Source organism: Agelaius tricolor, unplaced genomic scaffold (assembly GCF_023055355.1).
Source record: "Agelaius tricolor isolate 1412-34295 unplaced genomic scaffold, bAgeTri1.0.p SCAF_45, whole genome shotgun sequence".
Lineage (NCBI taxonomy): Eukaryota > Metazoa > Chordata > Aves > Passeriformes > Icteridae > Agelaius > Agelaius tricolor.
Window position 1 is genome coordinate 3,298,901 of NW_027269305.1, and position 17,872 is coordinate 3,316,772.

The 17,872-nt window shown below is 40.2% G+C and overlaps 1 protein-coding gene across 3 annotated transcripts in view; it reads left to right on the forward strand.

Moving 5' to 3' along the window:
* Positions 1–3,333: 3,333 nt before the first annotated feature.
* The window catches only part of P2RY8 (P2Y receptor family member 8), a 33,763-nt gene continuing 19,224 nt past the window's right edge, over positions 3,334–17,872 (forward strand). For 2 of the 3 annotated variants that reach the window (XM_071455197.1, XM_071455199.1), the window contains exons 1-2: positions 3,334–3,397; positions 6,871–6,956. The gene's annotated coding sequence lies outside the window, so the exon portion shown is untranslated. Of the gene's footprint in view, positions 3,398–6,713; positions 6,957–17,872 lie in introns of those variants that run through there. The other variant, XM_071455198.1, reaches the window with a different exon arrangement.

Below are 17,872 nucleotides of genomic sequence, written 5' to 3' on the forward strand. Positions count from 1 at the left end.
CCACAAATTGGAGATAATCAGATTGGTTCTGAGTCAGGGGTAGGTCTCCTCATTCTTTTCACTGGTTGCCTGCCTGCCATTCATCCCTCAAAAAGCTCACCTTGCTATGGGACAATTCATGCCATGGTTATCTCACCTGCCTAGAATGGACCAAACACCTGAGCCCTGAAGATTTGCTCAAGACCTCCTGGTGCTGGATGACAGAGAAGCAGAAGTTTTCAGAAAACTCTTCTCCTTTCCTTCACCTTTGCTATGATACAGGATAGATTCCCCAGACCCTTTTTCCTCCCTCTCTGTTCTAATTGTCTTCCTTCCATAGATCAGGGACTCCTTCTCTCAGTCCCCCTTGCTCCTGCCACCTTCTCTCACTTCCATGCAGATTTATCCTTTTTCCATCTTCTCACTCCTAAATCACAGGACTTCTTTTTGGAGGTTGCCCACTGTCACACTCCCATACTACTGTACTTGCAGACCTCCCACCACCACCTGTGCAAGCTGCTGATCTCTTTGTGTCCCAGTGCATCTAAAGCTGAGCTCCAACCAGAGCTGCACAGCTCAGCTCAAGCTGAGATAAGGAATCCCTTGGGAAGGTGGAATGATAGCTTGCATCTCTCTTGTTTTCATGTCACAGCTGCTAACATTGTGCCATGTCCTCCCACTGTTTGGCCTTCCTCTGCTTATGGAATGACAGGCTAGGTCTATGAGGGAGACCCCAGAAACAGGTCCTGTATTTAGCCTGCAATTCTGCATTCCTCCAGTCCCTCCTCAGCTGCAGAAGAGAATCCAGTGTTTGCTTCTCTGGAATAGCATTGCTGTTAATGAATGATAACATTCAGCCTTAGTGCAGCTCCCCAAAACCGTTTTTCTCTTTTTATTATGCAAAGGGTTGGTATGGCCTGAGGCTGAGTAGCCCTCAGAGCCTTGTGCAAATCAGATCCTCATCTGCATCTGCTTCCTCTGGGCTCCAGGAACCAGAGGCACATTCAGGTCAACCTCAAGGCTGTTGCAGATTGACTGTAGAGGAAGACCTCTGCACTGGAAAGATATTGAGGAGCTTTCTAACATTACTAAAAAAAAACCAAAAAAACCCCAAAAAACAAACCAACCAAAAAAACCCAAAAACAAACCAAAAGTCTAAAATGCCACATGCCACCAGACTAGTCTAAAATATCTTACACAAAAGTCATGTCCCTGTCTCCCAGGAAAACCAGTTGAATTGCAGTATTTTTACCAACAACGACAGGATCCCAAATACTCATAGACTGCTTGAAACAGCTCCAGGGAACACTCTCAAAGTGAACTCCAGAGCCTGCTGAGCTCAGTGAGAAGCTAAATGTAGACTCCACCCAAAGGAAACTCACCCATAAATATTCACACTCTTTCTCATAATCATTCTGAAAGACACGACCAGACTTTAGAGGGATGCTTTCTTAGCACTTAATTGCTTTCTGAGGAAATTTTAGCATGGCCAAATGAACATCATCAAATTGATTACCTTGTAGAAATAGTATATTTAATTATGAAATAATTTTCTTTTCATTATACTATGTTATGATATATCACAGTTTATTGTACTGTAGCATTAATTAATAATATACTCATTATAATACTTCAGGACTGTGGAATTTAATGTTTTTTTGCCAAAAGTACATGCTGGGTCTTTTCATTCTGAAAGTTTCTTTCCCCAGTTTTAGAGAGGAAAGCTTCTTTAAAAATTGTAGTGAATTAAAAGTTGCAGAATATTAATTATTTGTAGCCTTAAGGATCAAAAAGTTGAAAATAAAAAGCTCTTTTTCTAGCCTGCTATATTTGAACTAAAAGAAGATTGTTGAAAAAAATAACAACCAAAGAAGCAAATCTAATCTCATTTTTTGGAGGAGTTTTTAGGGGGTTTGATTTAATATATTTTTTACTCTTTGAAGCTATAAGACTGAAACTCCTTCCTGTTTACCTGTGGGCTCATGGTGAGAATACTGACAGTTGGTTTCAATTTTTTATATGTGGAAGTGAGAGGAGTTAAAGCAAGAACTTGAGTCTCCATCCTGCAACTGTCTTCAAATTAAAATGCCCTGGTGTTTCTGCATACGAAGCTACAGCATCAATAGCCATAGCTTGAAGAGTCACACAAGCGTTTTTTCCTCCATTCTGAGACAACACTAAGCACCTGCTCAGATCTAGGACCTTGAGTATCTTCATTCTTTTTGTGGGGTACTGTAAAAAGATAAACTTCAAGTGCAGACCAGCCTCATCAGTATCTTGTGGGAGCATGCCTCTGGAGTCTTTGTTACTGGAAATAATCATTAAAACTTAACTTGCAGAAAATACGGATTTTTTGTAGTTTTTATAATATCTTGATTGAATTAAAAAATCATGCCAGCATATATACATATATATATATATACAACAGAAGAAACTCTTATTTGGATGTTAAAATTCCCAGATAAAGAGCCTTGCAAAGGTCTTTTTCTTTCCACTGCCTATATTCAAGAGTGCCTTGAATGACAAACTCTGGTGTAGACATCTACAGTGCAAATGCCCAGAGCTAGGCAAGACAACCCCATCCCTGTCTCAGAAAACCCCAACACAGGGGTCTCTGTGCAGGCTCAGAAGCCCAGGTGGCAGCTTGGGTTCTGTATGGAGGTGCCCACTCCCCAGAAGCAGCTTGTGCTCTTGTGGGCAGCTGGCCTGTAATAGCTTTCAGGCTAGTGGGTGTTTATAAGCTCAGTCTCAGAAATGCCTTTTAGTCAAACATATACATTTAGGCAAGGAAAATAGGTGTGTTTTTAGGCACAGAGGGGTTTTACATGCAGAGGACTAACTCCTGATACTCTAGGATACCTGACTTTCAGCTGGAGACCCTCTGTGTATAAAAGTATCATACACCATATGTATATGAAATGCTTGTCCAGGCTGTAATGGATGCCACTCCTCCAAACAACCTCGGTTTTTACCTTGCTCTCTTGGGCACCACAACACTGAATTCATGATGAGAATGTTGCTCCACTGCTCTAAACCTCTTCTGTAAATGAGAGTTGGGAGGTTAAGCCATTACTCTAGGTCATTTCTGCATTTCATTACATAAGTGTCACTCAACAGTAAATTGTACTTGGTCACAGTTATGCAGAAGTTCTTCTCTTTCATAGAGGTGATCAGAGTCTTCTCCTCTGTCCACCTGCATTTTCTCAGTGTGAAACAGAAATCGTGTGTAGGGCAGAGCATTCACTACCAAACTGCAGTGGAACTGTACTTGAAAGACTTTGAAGTAAGGAAGGAGTTAATAGTTTCAAAATAGTCATTTCCTGAGCCCTCTGGTTGGATGAGTAAAAACTTTCAACTATTTCTATTTCTTCTGTGTCATTTAAGAGGCTTTCAAGGTGCACTGTACTTCTCAGACCAGGTAAGGAGTACAGCTTTTCACTTCTTGATTGTTTATTCATAATAGTTTTTCAGAGGAGCCAGACTCAGTCAAGACTGATTTTTCTCCCTCCTATTATTTACATCTGAAGTGAGAATGAAGTTCATTGCAATCCAAGAAGTACGTGTGTCTCTTTGTGCCAGATGATTGTGAGCTGTAGAAATAAATGAAGAACTGTATGGCTTAATAGTAGAGCAAAGATAGTTAAGAAATTATGTTGCACATATTTAGAAGTCAGAATTATTACAGCAAATACTGTAGTAAAAGAGAAAGAAAACGCATCACCAGTTTTAAGGAGTTCACTCTGCAGGAACCACTAAGAAAATAAGTTCTCAGGTGCAGTTTGCTTTAGTGAGGACAGTAGTAAAAATCATAGCATGTCTTTAACTCTGATTTTAAAAAGAGGAAGAATGAGCTTCTACATATTGGAGACAGAAAAGAAATCAAACCCAGATAATTTTGGACCAGTTTTAGTTGTAAATCTGAACCTGATATCTATCTTTAGCTATTGCAGAGTCATGTACTGTACTCATCCTGAGACGGCTCCAGCAGTTTGCAGCAGCCCGACACACATACAGAAGTGACTGTGGAACAATATCATAAAATGATACAATTTCATCAGGGTCTTTTAATGCATAAAAGCTGACCTCAGAAGAAAGTCCCACAACACAGTGCACTTTAGCACATGGCATTTGTTGCTTCTTAATAGATAAGGAGAGGGATTATTTGTGTGAAAACCATTTTGTTTTGTTTAATAGTTCAGAAACGAGCATAAAATAGTCATCTGTGGGGAAGTTATTGTAATAATGTGCTGTCATTGTGTCACCATACAGAAAGGGAAATGGTACGTGCCATGCTGATCCCTGAGTGAAATCATACAGTGGTATGGCATTTATGGGTTTTTTTAAAGATTCAGGGGGTTTTTTGCATTTGCGGGTTTTTAATTCTTTGCTTGTTATCAGTTTTAATGTTTGGATATTAACTCCTTGAATGTTTGGTTTAAACGCTTTCTGGATTTTATGCCTAGTAGTCAGGAGAATCTAGTAGGACTTTTAACAGCATTGGTTTGATTCAGACACAAAATTTCCATCCCTGTTTAGACTTAATTCCTAAATAATTTCCACTTTACTTGTGAAACTGCTGCTAGAGTAGTGATTGGACCTCTGTAATGAATTTCACGCTCAACAGACCCAATGATCCACATGAAGTTTTGTCACTGCATCTACAGATGGGGACTTAATATGAATCTCAGCTGGTGCCAGACTTGTGCTTTGGTTTTTGCAGCTGCCCTGTGCAGGCAATCTGATCAAGAGCCCCAATCTTGCCTTGCAAACAGCTGTGTCAGTTTAGAAACAACCTGAGAGCATGTCACCCTTCTGCTAGGGAAGCAGCTATGGCAGGGGTAGAAGCATTTGCATCAGCCTTAGTCTTAGTTTGAACATCAGTGCTAAGCAATTTGCTGTTCCTTACAGGTCTATATGGCCTTAGTTGGTAAATTCTTGCAGCCTTTTCCATAGTTTGCTGAAGGAAAGGTGGCTGAGGTGTGCCTACACTTCTGCAGTCACATTTCCCAGTTACTGAATAGGCATGGCTCAAGGGAAAGTGCTCAGCAACTTTGTGTGGGAAGAGCAAAGAGAACTCAGGCATCCCCTGTCACCAACCAGCATCTTACTCACTGCTTGTGTATTCACCTTCTGTCTTACAGTGTGGGTTTGGGTTCAACTCAGATGCATCTGCCCATGCAGATAATTAGGCTTTCACTGATGACTGTTAGTGCAGAAAAGGCCAGCTCAGGTGATATGAAATGTTTGCTCTCGGTGCCCTCTTTCAGCATCAGTATCTTTTTTTGATGTGGGAAAAGGGTGCACTCCCCTGTCTGAGGGTGCAGTATGTTATGTGCAGTGGTTACGTGTAACAGCACTGAAAACAAACAAATAGCAGAATGGTGATTCATTTTATGGCAACTTTGGTCTGCCACAGTAACTGCTGCATTCTGGTCAAGCGGCAAGAAGGGAGAAACCCAGACACAACTCAGCCACAACAAGTTGTTTTGTGGTAGACTCCCCTGTCCTGCTCAAAAATGAAGGCACAGCAAGACTGCGTCGCCATGCGTCTAAAGTGTGTGCTGGTGTTGTGCGCTTGTATTGCCACTGACAAACTTCACATTTGCACAGTTTCCAGATAAAAAGTCATTTTGAAACAGAAGTTCAGGGGGGTTCACTGCTGACAACTAATGTTTGCAAAGCTTTCAGTTGGACAGAAGTTTCCTTATCAGGCATATTTATTGACACTGGTTCCATGCGCTTCACAGCATGAAAAAGGAGCTTGAAAATGAGCTCTCCTCTGAAAAGTGACATTACAGAAATGCATTACAGTTTGGACCTTGACTACTGCCTCCAGAATTCCTGGATGAAATGAGCTCTATTTATAATTAAATGTCTGTGGGATTGTTGTTTTGGCTTGATTATTCTTACTGACAGCTCTCAAATGGGAAAGTCAAGCTGGTGCTCCTCTTGGGCTTACTATTTATACACAGGAAATCTGAGAGGAACTCAGCCTGAGAGTTAAGGTTGTTACTTAAAATAGGCTTTAAATGGGTAATATAATCATATAATCCAATTTTTGTCAAAATTTAGTTGCTAATCAATCAGAAATATCCCACAGGATTAATTTTCTGCATCTTTGAACCAGGTAATGTCAGTTTGATCCAGTCTCTTTTCCTATATTTTTGATTGGAAGCCTTCTGTCCTTACCAAATTTTCCATTGGTAATCTTATTTTTCAGTGTTGATGAATATTTAACTAAAGCTAAATATCAGAGAAAGAGAGAGAAAAATCTGTATATACTTCATGCAACAGCTCAATAATTAAATACTGGGTTTTAGCTGTCATTGATATCCTAACAGAGAGATTCTCCCTTTTTGCACACAGACTGATGAGGGTCCAAGAGTTGTTCAGGCTGGGGCCAAGGATCTGTAAGTTTGGTCAACAAGAGCTGCACATTTTGGTCATATTTTCACACTACTGCATGAAAAATTTAGGCTCAGCAGCTGGTGAATTGAAAATCCTTGCTTGCCCACCTGCTGACTAAATCTTGAAATAAGAACAGAAATTACACCTTGCTATGGTCATGAAGAAGCAGCTAGGCTACTTACTGTGAGATACTCTGCACCTGATTCACATCTGCACAAATGAGAAGGGAAAATAGCAAACCAACAAGTATGTGCTCTTTTATCTTCTCTTCATCTTCAGATGTCTGTATTCTGAAGCATTAGTAGTCCTGCACAGGTATGTTTTACAGCTAGTGAACCATATTTTTAAGGCTGTGAAAGAAAATAGAAAATATTATCAGTGCTTGTCACGGTCACTGTTTGTAATTATCTTTAGATATGTCCTCTTCTTTTTTTTTTTTCTTTTTTTTTCCTTATAAGATTTCTTGTTTGTTCCTTTCTGCAGATCTTACTCATAGAGGAAATCTGATCTGCTGCAGCGCGGAAACATCAGCAGTGAAATGGCGAGACAAATTCCTTAGGGAGCTGCTTGTAAGTCTGGTCAACATTTAAGATGAAAAGTTTTGCATTTTCTTTGGCAGGATGTTACATGCAGAGTTTAGCTGTATGAGGCAATTGCTGAGGCAATAAGGGAATATTCAGGAACACAAGCTTTGAGTAGGTGAGTAAGCACAAAGGCAGAAATAATCTTGTTAGGATTTTTTCTTTCTTCCCTGCCCTGCACCCCCCCACCCCCAGCCCCCCAACTTCTAAAAACATGATTTTCTAAAAACATGATTGGTCTTTGAGACTCACTAAATCATGAACAATTGAAATCCTGTTCTCCAGAATCCTGGATACACTGAATAGACCCCACTTTAGGGCTACAATGGTTCAGCAGTCGAAAGCTGTGAGAAAAAGCCTTTTGTACTTTTGTTGCTTCGCCTTGAGACAATCAAGCAATGCAGGGATCAAAAGGAAATCCCCTTGGAACACAGGCAGTGGTGAGAGATAGGGTAGGAAACTGTGGATAAGTCAGCCGTGAAATGGTGAGGATGAGACCAAAAAAAGGAAAACTGGTAGTACAAACTTGGGGTAGATGGGGACAGAGGGTGGGATCTGGGGAGCAGTTAACAGGAGGAAGAGAGACTTTGGGTTACATGATGATGATGATGAAAGTGGATTTGTAGAGGACAGCAAGGTGTGATTCTTTCAGGTCTTTCCCCCAAATACTCTGAGGAAACCCCTGAAATATCCAGGTCTCAGAAACATAGAAGTAAATCTTGGAGGCAGGTGTGTCTGCACCCTCTAGTGGGCTACAGAAAATTATTTTACCCAGCAGAAAATTACATTACACAGAATACGCTTTTACCCAGCAGTAACTTTCCACTTCATTTGCTAGGACCAGTCATATCCTGATGTTTAGCATATTTGACACACATGTAATAACTATTTTCAGCCTCTATAACATGATGGCTGCATCCAAACTTCTTTTTCTGGGATGGTCTTCTGTCTGTCATAGCCCCTGAACTATAAAAGAAGTTGATTGTGGCTCAGAGTTGTTTGAGGCAGCATTAGCTGGTGTGAGACAAAACCATGCCAGAACTGTAACAGCCCAGCAGTTGAATTTTGTGATCTGTTTTGACAGTGTTAAATTTACTAATATTGACATACTTTACATGTAGTAAAATCTGCCTTGTGCAGGTGATATCCTCCTCAGAGTCCTAAGGGTAAATATTACAGAACAATAATTCAGCACAAAAAAAATCAATGAACAACCTGTTTAGTGAGAGACCATTTCCTGTCTCATTGCTCAGCTCTCATCTACTTGCTGCTGGAGGACATATTCTGACTGAGATTTAGAACTACAGGAAAAAGCAAAGCAGCTTTGTGATTTCAGTGACTGAGTAATGTTCTGGGAAATATGATTCTGCCACTAATTCTACCTGGGAGTAGATGCTGATAAAAGCTTTTGTGATGGTCACAAAAAGGTCACCTTTTTAAGAAAAGGATACATGTGAAATGCCTGAAATGGAGCTAGGAGGGAACTTCAGAGCTTCAGCTCTGAACACGGAAAATTCTGATGCAGCCTCTGACTACTGGGGGATTATATTATAGTAGTTGCTTCTTATAACACAAGATAGCAGTATTTAAGATACTTAGAGACAAAAATAGAGAAGATATCCATTAGCAATTATAAGAACAAATGGATTTTGGCAGGTCTGAGAAAGCTGGTCTGGTGCCACCAAGGAGAATGCTTAAAGAATGTCAGTGAAACTGTTTCTTCTTTACATATACAGGCACTTGCTTTTGAAAAGGTCAAAGAATAGGAAATAGTATAACTTCTCCTCTAGAGCATGCTCCTAGGAGAAAGAGTGTGCACATTCAACTCTGTTCTTTGGAAAGTATTTAAAGTCTTATCCACCTCCCTCCTAGGTAGTATGCTAAACCTATGGACTGGGCTGAATTGCACCCAGCCAGCAGAAGCTGGAAGAGCAAGCAAAAGAGGAAAAAAGAGGTCAGCAGCCTGAAATACCATTCAGCTGGAAGGCTAAAGACCTTATCTCTAGTCTTGTCTTCAGAGACAGTTTCACAGTAATCACTGGATAACTCCAAAGGCCAAACTAAAGCTAGGTTCCAAGCCATGTGCACTTACTTGATGGCTGCCTTTAGAATCTCTAAATCTCTAATTTGCCCTCCTTCATGGTGTTTTCATCTTTTCCTGAGCTGTTGTATTGATAATTTTTTAGTGTGCGTCTCTGATGTGAAAGATGGGCAGTAACCAGAAGATTTGTGGTTAAAGCAGTCTCCAGCACAGATAATCTAACTCCCATGGTCAGACTTGAAAGGCAGCTTAAGGCATCTATTTCCTGAAATTAACCACTGTGTTATTGTTCAGACAGGGCTGGCCAGACAGCTGCAGAAAGGAAGCGTTTTCCTTCTATCAACCATCTTAAAAAATTGTAGTAAATTATATTTGGGCCCCAGAAAGAAAACGCAACAGGGAATTTTAACAGAAGGAACTTTGGCAAAGAGGTTCAAGGTCTCCCTGTATTTTCCCTGTGAGAGTGTGTTCTGTGAGAATTACTATGTTTACCCCCAAATTTTCATGTTTTTAAGGCTCATTCTCTGTCTGCACTGGATAATCTATGTGTGTGGCATGTGAAGTGTGCTGACTTAACACTGTTCCTTATAATTTTTCTGACTATTTCAGATCCCATTATGAGACACCAAAGCCTTCACTGGTGCCTTCATCCTTCCACCCATGTGATGCTTATCTTACAGAGCTTGAAATTCTGTTTCAAATCTGGTTTCAAGGGGTTAAGCTTTCAGAAACAGGAACCAACTCTGAGTTCCTAATTTTCAAATGCTTATTAAAAGATATCTGGATCTGACTTGCAGAGATTATTGAGTACTCACAAATCCAGGTATGGTCAATAGAAATGTGGTTTTGAAACAATAACATTTTATTTAATGCCAAATGCTCTTAGAAATCAGGTCCTAGGTAACTCAGGCCCTTCATTCCTCACATTTCTCTTTGTAATATGGGGTTAAATAATATTTATATTAGAGGAAGGCTGCAAATAAGAAAATTGTAGGTGTTTCTGAAGCACTTTGATGCTGCAACACTTGATGCCATAAAAATGCCCAAAAATAAATTGTTTATTTAGTATTTAGGACAAGAGTTTGAACAGTGCATTTTACATAGGACATAGCATCATTTATTAAACAATCAGGAGAAAAAAGTTGAAATTTTTCTGATAGGGCCTTTGGAAAATTGCGGGGAAGGCATTGGTTCCAACAGAAATCAAGTGGAAAAAGGCAAGCTTAAACATGTCCATTTTCAAGCCTGTGATCTGTAGAGTTTCTTGGCAAGTAATTGAGTTCAGTTAGAATAGAGATAGAGAATCTTGACTGATTTCCTGTCTTCAGCCTGTTGACTTACACCATTTCACTAGGAGGATCATTCAGCTAAAAAGCAACCAGGGGAACCTGCTGATGAAATTCTGGCTCTCAAGATCTTCAGCTGCTTGTTTATTTATTCAGGCTGCTAGAACAGTAACCTTCCTGAGATGAATGGGCATTGTGAGCATTTCAACATGGAAGGAAAAGACATGACATTTTCATAAGGGACACCTTCTCTTCCCCGCAGTCACATGTCTCTGCAAAGCTGCTGATCTCAGTTACTCAGTGTCTAAATCCTCAGTGCACAGATCAGAGCTGCTGGGGTCTTTACAAATACACAGTTAGTCAAAAAGTGTGCAACCTATCCATGATTGCAGCCAACAGAAGCTGGCTGCTAGCACGTGAATGTGAGACTGAGTTAAACAGAAGCAAGGTCAAGACCTTAAGCTGGACTAAACACTGCCTTGCACATTGCATACATCTCCTTATCAGCCCGATTTGTGACCTAAGTCTGTATATCCCTGTCACAGAAAATCACTGGACCAGTCTTTCACATGAAGATGCGCCTTCTTGGACACCCAGTTTGCCCATGGGGCATAAATATGTCTTTAACACCTCTAAGAGGATGAAGAATGAAGTTTCCTGTTACATGTCTGGCTTTTGCAAGTTTAGCAATTCTCAGCAGTGCAGACACATAATCTTAACATCCAGTGTTAGTGGATAAAATAGCCTCACAAACTCATCACTGAGGTTTTTCATGGTGAAATGCATGTTAAATGTTTGACATTTAAAACCATATATACTTGTGAAAAATTTTTTGAGCTTTTTAAATGAAAAGTTTTCTACCAACAGCTCTTCTCTGAGAAACAGGACACGGCACAGTTTTACATGTTATAGTAAGCTGATAAGTTTGCTCAACTCACATGTCTGTTCTGCTAATGTTTGTGGGTTATATATACATAATTACCCCCACATGACAGGGGCAGAGATCATAGCCAATATGGATATCATTAACAAATATGATTGGTTTACCCTGGGCTTGGAGATTTTTACAGTGAGTTGGGTGGATTCTCAGCACTTCACAGCTTTTGTTGCTGCAGTACTGCAAAAACCAACTGCAAACTCTCCCAGCAGTGCCTGGGAATCCCTTTGTTAAATGTGGAGCACCAGCATGTGGAAAGACTTTTGCTGTGTCAGTTAGCAGGGGAGAGCAGAGAGAGAAAGGAATCAATCATATTACAGAAAAATCTGTCCTGTGGTTGTGCCTGTTTTTCTGACTGCTTCAACTTGTCTTTGGGACTACTGTAGTCATGAGTGTAGAAGGAAAAAGAGGTGGTCAGAAACAGAATTATTAAGTTGGAGAAGAGTCTCAAAGTCATTGAGTCCAACCCTTAACCCAGCACTGCCAAGTCTGCCACTAAACTATGTCCTGAAGTGTCACATCTACACATCTTTTAAATACCTCCAGGAATGGTGACTCCACCAATTCCCTGGGCAGCCTGTTCCAATGCCTGGCAACCCTTTCTGTGGAGGAATTTTCCTATTATTCAGTCTAAATCTCCCTTGGGTTTACAGGCCAACCTGAGTCCATTTCCTTTTTTCCTATCAGTTGTTACCTGGGAGAAGAGACAAACCCCCACCCGGCTCCAACCTCCTTTCAGGTGCTTGTAGAGAGTAATAAGGTCTCCTCTTTTCTTCAGACTCAACATGCCCAGCATCCCCAGCTGTTCTTGTGCTCCAGACTCCATTGTCTTTCTCTGTACATTCTCCAGCACCTCAATGTCTTTCTTGCAGTAAGGGGCCATAAAACTGAAAATCTTTGCCATCTTCAAAAGTGCATGTGGTGACCTGGAGATTTGACTTTCTCAAGTTTGAAATAAAAACTTCAGTGTTGCGGCTTTGCCAATTATTTTGTTGTTCACACCAATGTGCTACAGGAGCTGTAAATGTTCCCCTGCCCAAACGTGCCTCAGCAAAGTGAAAAAGTTCACACTCTCCATGTATCATCAGCTTAAACTTTTCTAGTAAATTCAAAGGAAATGAGAAGGGGTATGTTTGCAAAGAACCAGCCAGAAATTCAAAGTGTGCCAGGTATTAGAAATAAAGCCATGCTTATATATTAAAGATATTTTGGTGTCCAGCTATGGACCCAAGAGGACTGAATGCTATCAATGGATGATAAATATATGGTTCATTCATAAATTAGGTCTGTCACATGTTGGATCAAGCAGGATTTGGTGCAAGATTTGCAGACTGATATTTGTATCCACAAGAAATACTTTGTCTTCTATTCTGAGCCACATTTTTCTTGTTTTGACTGACCCCAGACAGAAAAAAGGGCTAAATGAAAGGCATTTTGAACAGTTTGGATGAGACAATGACACTTCCCTGCAAGGGGAGATAACACCAATATGTGTGGATTCACTGGCTCTGGAAACAGTAGAAAACACTGGTCTGTTTTCTTACTATGACTTACAGTGAAATAATATATAATGAATATTATCCTTATTGCCATTGCACACATCTACAAACTTCTCCTGAGTTATTATGGCCATTACACACAGAAAACCATATGCAGTTGCACTAATCAGGGAAAGGAGCTAAAAAATTAGGTGGAATTATAAATGTCTGAATTCCAGGCTTTCATCCAGCCAATTCACATTTTTCGAGAAAAAAAGAGAGAGGAAAAATATAGGCTTATGTATATGGGCCAAATATCCTTTTCAAACAAAGCTGGACAGCAGCTGGGCTCAGTGGCTCTCTGGGTTTTATTTACATTCTTGCTTCTAAGGATAAAGTGAACAAATGTGTGATACCTGTTCTGGCTGATAGTTGCCCAGGTCCTTCCCTTCTGGATTGTCCTGTATTACATCCTTCCCGTACAGATGAGGCTACATGCTCACCCACAGACTTCATTTGTCTGGTAAGAAAGTGTACTGAAATATCTTTCACTTCTAGAGTCTTTCACTTCTAAGTCCAAGCTGCCCAGTTGGTTTCTGGGAATAGCTTTCATTGACTGACTCAGAGAAAGAATTGCCTGGCCCAGCATCTCAGTGTAGGTTCTCTCTGTTATCTCCAGTGTGCTCCACGGAGCCCTAGCCCACACCTTTTATTTCTGCAGGCCAGTGTCACTGTGCCCCTTTACTTTCTTCTGGGAGGGAGACAATAGGTTCAGGCTGAGCTTTCTGCATGGACATTATTGTCTCAGTGCTCTCCTCCTCCTCCTCCTCCTCCAGAGAAATGTGGTGTAGAGACTTCTGGGGGCTTATTTCCTTTTTTCAGATCTGAGCCAAAGCTTAACTCTCTTGATGTGTAGCCATCAAAGGCATCAAAGATAAATAATTCACAGTAGTGCTGGTAAATAAATATCTTGCAGACTGTTACTCACTGCCTTACACATGCTCAGAGTTAAATAGGATTATATAGAAGCAGAAGGTTAAGCTTGCAGTAATTAAACTTCTAAATAGTTTTGAACATCAAAATTAAATGTTTTCAATTTTATCTATTTATTTTATATTTATTTTATTCACATTTATTTCACTTACAAAATTAATTAGTCCTAAACCATCCTTAATCTAAATCCTTTCCACAACAACTCACAATGGTGAGAAATTATGCCATAGATTTTGGCAAGGCCCTACAGACAATTGCAAAATGACAGCACTTTTTTGATTACATCTGCAACATGTCTTATGCATTTATTTTTTTATATGTTAGGGCTACAAAGATTGCATTGCTGCTGAATCACTACTGTTGATCATGATAAATGACAAGAGTATTTCCCCAGTGGAGAAACAGCCAAATATGTTACAATTTTTTTAAAGCAAACAGAGCATTCTCAGATCAGAATTACAGAGTACGTAAATGCTCTTTGCAAATCAGTTTGTATTTATCTTTTCAACACTGACAGTCTCAGTGTCCTTTGTGGTAAACATCACAAAGGGTTTTAATGTGCTTGTTCTGTTTTATATACTTTTGATCCACTCATTCTTAAATTAAATAATTAGATAGAAAAAATTGTGCTACTCTACACTGAAAGAGTTTGGAAACCAGCCTCTCTTCTCCTTATTAGAAATAATCTCTTCATGTTTCAGTCTAGTGGGTGAGAAAACTGTGCTTGTTTTTTTGGCTAAAAGTGTAGTGTTTCCAATTCTGAAGTTCTCATTGCAGTTTCCACCAGTTATGAACACCCACATCCCCAGGAAAAAAAAAAAAAGAAAACACCTAGTCTGGGGCTCTTCTGTGTTGTTTATACACTGTTTAAAATGTTATCAAGTATTTCTTAACCTTTCTCTTTGCTTAAAAGCAGATTGTTTCAACCACTACTTCCTTATTTCTCCTCCCTTCCTCTTAACTCTTTAATAGAGGATCTCTATGTGTGCTTTTCTTCTTCATTTCCAGTCTATGAATAAGTTGATCTGTGCATCCTTCCAACCAACTGGGATTATGAAAACCTAACAAACTTTAGGGCAGCTTTTCATCAGAACAGCAAGATAGAGTTGAAGAGTTTGCTGGGAGTGGGGGGAGAGGTGGTGTCAGTCTTTTACCACTGAAAATCTTGTAGTCTTCCCATTCATCCTTCTGACAGTTTTATTTTGACAGCCTGCATCACAGATAGCATCATATTGTCACCACACCATGCTGAAAATGACTTGATCATCTGCTGCTTTCCTCAAACCTTGTCCTTCACAGTGATGTACCCCCATAGCCACTGATAGGAGTTACTCATGCCAGCAATGACAGGATGTCACAAGAGATAGCTGAGGTCTCATGCTGGCACAAGAAGGTGTGTGTGATCTTCTCCATGTATGTCCTGTGAGCCTTGTTCTGTTAAAAAAATATTGGGTTGATCTTTGCTCTGAGGCCAGCCTGAGCACTGTTGTAGCTCCATGAGCACAGCTTTCATTCTCATTGGAGTCCCTTTCTCTGGCCTGGCTTCCTAGGTATTTCCCTGAGTAATTGCCACCCTTGGCAGAAAATGAAGTCAGTGTAAGTATGGGATCTTTTTACTGTTCTTCTCCAATTCCATCCAGGAAGTGGGAATGTGTAAAGGATCTTAGCAAAATGAAGAGCAAGTAGATAGATACCTATACCCCTGTAGGCTGAAACCCATCATCATGACATCATCCATCTAAACAATGCAGGAATTCAGGAATTTTTGTTCAACTGGAAACAGCTCTACTTCACCCCTGCCTGTCACAGGGGGAAAAGATACACGCACACTCAGCCAGGTGATTTGCAGTGAAAGCATCACACACACCTACCAAACTCACCCTCACACACTTCCACAAGCACCTTATATCTGCCTGGGGAATAGTGCTAAAACGTGGAGTTGAGCCAGGCACCTTTTCTATGCTGAATGTCTTTCTTAGTCTGCTGGGACAGGATATCCGTTCTCAAAGAGTTTAGCAAGACATTTTACCGTCATGATCTAGAAGACTGATTGAGTGGCAGTACATTCTGGAAGATCTGCTAGAGTTCTTGAACTAGAGAAAAGCAATTGGCACTGCAACAAAAGCAGAAAAAGGAAGTATTTTTATTTGACTGCCACTGATTCTTACAATAGAGGATGAAGACCATTCATCCACTGTGGCACTATGCTCAACAACGCATGATTTAGATAGGAGCATAAGAGATTCTTCTGCAAAAAGGGCAAAATCCCAGGAGGCAGAGCAAAGCAAATGTGCATTTGTGACTCACATTATGCCTAGCATCAATCCTCTGCCTGTTCATGTGCCTGACCTACTTGCTGGGATCCACTGAAATCCAACACTGAATGAGAAAATTTCCATCGCAGGTGGAATTTCCAATTTCTGATCTTTATGCTAGCACTGACAAAGGCTTTAGGAGCCTAAATACCCTTTTGTTGTCACTCAGTGCTAAGTCTCAAGACTGAGATCTTCAGCTGCACACCTTTTGCTAAAGGTGCCATTATAAAAGCTGTGAATCCAAAGGACTGAGTCCTCAGAAGCCCATATATCCTAATACCCAGCCCAGCTGCAGGCCTGAAATCACAGTTGTTGAGTGGGGGGAAGACTTTTCCTTATGCTGCATCAGTTTGAGAACCTAGTAAACCATAAACTGCCAAAACACTCTTTGGAGTACATCCTCCATGGGATACAGAAGGAAGCAAGATGTCAATGCCATGTGCCCTTTAGTCCTGTGGATACTTAGGGCACTCCCTACAGACTATGGATGTTTACCTGGCCTAATTGGAGCCAAGCATTCTTGCAGAAATGCATTAATCATAATGTTATTTATCTACAAGTTGTCTTTACTCCTGCAGCTGAATTTGTTCCAGGTTGCATGGTACCACTGTGACATAAATTCCATAGGTGAGAAAAACAAACTCTAGTGTTTGTTTAGTACTAGAGAGGAGAAGACATCCAAAATGCAGTTCCTATTTCAATGTAATTTATATATTTTCTGTGAATCAATTAATAGAAAATCCTATTGCTTAATGGGGAGGTGGGGGGGAGAGTAGATTTAAATCTCCTCACTCTGATGAGAGAAATAAATTCATATCTCCCACTTCCCCATTGTGTGATGTTTAGGAAGTGTGAATAGTACTCTTTTTGCTGGTTTGGATACTTCTGGGTTTTATGAGATAAGACAGAGGCAAACATCTCCCTGCAGGAAAAATTTCAGGGGTAATACATGGTTGTATCTAGACATCTCCTTGAAATCCTCCACAAAGGGTGTGGAGGGTTTCACACACTTCCTCTGAAGCTTTCTCAGAGACTAAGGTGTTTCTGTCTAGTTTTCTTGCTGCTCGGTGTCCTGGTTTTCTGTATCTCATGGTAAAATGCCTAACTATGAGCTGATGAGGTGGGGACATCTCAGACCAGGCCATGGAAACTCCTTGACAGTGGCAGGCAGGTGTAAAAATTTACATTTCTACAACCCAAGGCAGAGTAGGTGTGGATGGTGGTGCACTGGGCTCTCTCTGTGGGTTTACACTCTGTTTTAACTCCTCTAGGTACTTGCTGCTCTCCTGTGTCTCTCTTTTTCTTTTTACTTTTTTTTTCTTTTTTGTGATTGAGCAAATCTAACCACAATCTCTTTTTACACCCAGTTTCTAAAGAAAGTCTTTTGCCTGGTTTTCAGCTGAACTTTTGCTTCAGTAGTAACAAGAACGAGACATCAGAAATCCAGTATACAAAATAATACATTGATTCTGTAATATGAGGCATTCAGTCATTTGAGAACCAGAGAATCCTACAGTACCCTGCAGTTTGTGGAGATTTTTCCTCTTGGGATATTATTATATTATTATAATTCATGCAAAAAAAAAAATCCACTACCTCTAAAGAAATACTTATTTTATTTTGATTATTGATTTAGGAAGTGTCATTATATCATCAGTTAAAGTTCAAGGAAGTGCTCAATTTCAAAAGCTACTTTAAATGTTCTCCTTATGACTCTTGTAACATTTACAAAGCAAGACACTAATATGCCTTGAGCCATCAGCAGCAAGGTAACTGAGTTGTGCAAAAAATGTTAGTTATTTAGAGAAAAAAAAATATGAGATTAGGAAAGTGACTTTTTAGAAGGCATTGAGC